The sequence below is a fragment of the Montipora capricornis genome, chromosome 3, assembly GCF_036669925.1.
Source record: "Montipora capricornis isolate CH-2021 chromosome 3, ASM3666992v2, whole genome shotgun sequence".
NCBI classification, from domain to species: Eukaryota; Metazoa; Cnidaria; class Anthozoa; order Scleractinia; family Acroporidae; genus Montipora; species Montipora capricornis.
Window position 1 is genome coordinate 16,121,817 of NC_090885.1, and position 2,500 is coordinate 16,124,316.

The 2,500-nt window shown below is 34.5% G+C and overlaps 1 long non-coding RNA gene across 1 annotated transcript in view; it reads right to left on the bottom strand.

Annotated features, from left to right (window-relative positions):
* Positions 1 to 936: 936 nt before the first annotated feature.
* The window catches only part of LOC138042410 (uncharacterized), a 2,104-nt gene continuing 540 nt past the window's right edge, over positions 937 to 2,500 (bottom strand). Inside the window, exons 1-2 of the long non-coding RNA XR_011130991.1 lie at positions 2,157 to 2,500; positions 937 to 1,262 (exon numbers count right to left, since the gene is read on the bottom strand). The exon at positions 2,157 to 2,500 is cut by the window's right edge and continues 540 nt beyond it. This is a non-coding gene — a long non-coding RNA (uncharacterized lncRNA). The remainder of the gene's footprint in view (positions 1,263 to 2,156) is intronic.

Sequence of the window (2,500 nt, forward strand, 5' to 3'; positions counted from 1 at the left end):
ATCATTTTCATAATGGTTATGTTTTACAAAGTAGCTGTGTCACCAAACACCCAAGGTCAATAATTTTGCTATTATCCCAACAGTAAACACTTAATGACTGGTCCTGAGGGACACATTTCATTTTGTTTCCCTAAAAATTTCAATGTTCCCCTGAGGTGCAGATGAGGGAAACAAAATGAACTGTTTCCTGAGAGACCAGTCATTAAGTGATTTGATATATAGCACAAATAGGAAAACGTGCAATGGGAACAGCAACGGTGGTCGTCGGTCAATATTTGCGGGCAACAGTGCACTGTTACCCTCTGACGTCATAGATTTTGCACTGTTGCCCGCTCAGAGACTTTTGAATGACAAAAGTGTTTTTGTTAGATGTCATGTGACCTTGAAGTAACCAATGAGAGCATGCGCTGCTGGGGGCAAAAACAGTTACATAACAAAATAATTATTATTCAACATAACACACTTTTGCTGGAAAAACAAGATCAGCAACACAAATCAAATGTTGAATTGAGAGAAGAAAATGTCATGCTTCACAAAAAAGGACAAAGTTATAGAGACAACACAGTTTTCAAGAAAAATATTGGACTGACATAAAAATTAATACCATGCACATGTAACCCTGTGAAAAAGCACCCCAAATGCCTAAATTTCCAATATAGGTTTTAGTCAGAACAAACTTTTCCTTATCACCGACTAAATTCTTATGGTCGTTAATTTTCTTTCTAGTGCAAATAATAGTGAACAAAACAAAATAGTGTATTGTAATAATCAACTGATGTATGTTTAGTATTTTTTCCTTTCATTTTCCCAAATTTGTTCTCCACCTATATCTGTTTGGGTCAAGTTAGCAGAAAGTTGGGGAATCCACTCAAAAGAGACGCTTGTAATACCACTGGCAGTACTAAATCCTAACATTACTCAAGAACAATGACAATATTATTTGTGTTCCTTTAATATATGTTTTACAACTAAAGGAGACACTGCATTTAGCTCTCTTGTGCACCATACAATTTCACAAGTCACTAGTCAACCACTAAACAAAAGGAGGAAAGAACTTATATGATCCAGACAAAATGGGAAATTTTGGTGGTGAACATTCTCCAGACCTGTTTGAAAATATCTTCCATGATGCTACAATGTATTTACAACAATGAAAAGGGTTTTCCGTGAACCAAGAAAGCTAATCTGCAGAGAGTAAAAGTAGGTTGCTGTACTACTGCACAACTTCAGTTTCTTCATAAATCAGGTATGGCTACCATTTCCTACAAACAAAAACAATGATAAAACCATTAGTACACAGAAAGTGAATAATGACACAGTAAGCACAAGGGGAAAGATAATACCTTACATTATGAAATTTTGAACCACGGATACTGTGTTTTTCGCTTTCTGATTGGTTCACTCACTCTCAGTTGACAGCTCTTATACAGTATGACATAATATGGAAACTGATTGCGCCAAGTGTTACTACGCTGGAAACTGATTGCCTTTAAATATGTCCAAGTGTTGTGAATCAAATGAAAATTTAATAAAACAATAATCAATGGATATGATTGAGTTGTTGATCTCATATCAACATGCACTCATGGAATTATAATATTATTGTTCATTATTGTCTTGTGCTATAGGAATTATATGCTTATTAGTATAATTACTGAAAGTTCTCTGCACTGATTGCTTGTCATGGAGATGATTATTATTACGTGATAATCACCAAAGCGGTTTTTTCAAAATAGCCACAAGCTGTTTTGTTCCGGTGACAGACGAATAAATTAATTGTTTTAAAGAAAATGTGTATTATTCAAATAATCAACTATGTAATAGGCGATTTGCATGATGGCATCATTTACTAAGAAATTGAGTTGCTTCTATTGTCAGGCAAATTTAAATCATTGTTTCCGATATTCCCTCAGACTTTATGAATGTTGGTGAATAAAAACCTCAACTTCATCTCGGTTTTTATTAACCGATATTCACCTTGCCTTCGGCGAAACAATAATTGTTAATAATTATTATTTGGTGTTCATACTAACTTTTAGTGTTAAACAACTTTCAGTCAGGGGTACGCATCTAACTAAAGCTGTAAGGCTTATTATTATTATTATTATTATTATTATTATTATTATTATTATTATTATTATTATTATATAATGTACCTGAAGTGTTTGCATGCTTCCAAAGCTTTGCTGCACATGACTGTGTTTTTGTAGCCGTTTTGCAAACTTATAAATATGAAAAAGTTGACCAACATGGTTACTCTGTTACAGTAATGTACTTTTCTGGGCTGTTCCACCACTGATCAGGACAAAATTGCCAAACACTGAGTGGAAGACGCTTTGATGCAGATTTCCTGGAATGGTTTCTGCAAAAATATTTGCGAGGAACCGCAACAAAAACCTCGCACAGATCGATGGCATTTAACAGTCAAGGTTACGTGACGTGGAAATTGTAAATCCCAGGTGTTAAGAAAATTCAACTTTGTGGCTGAAGTTCACTCACA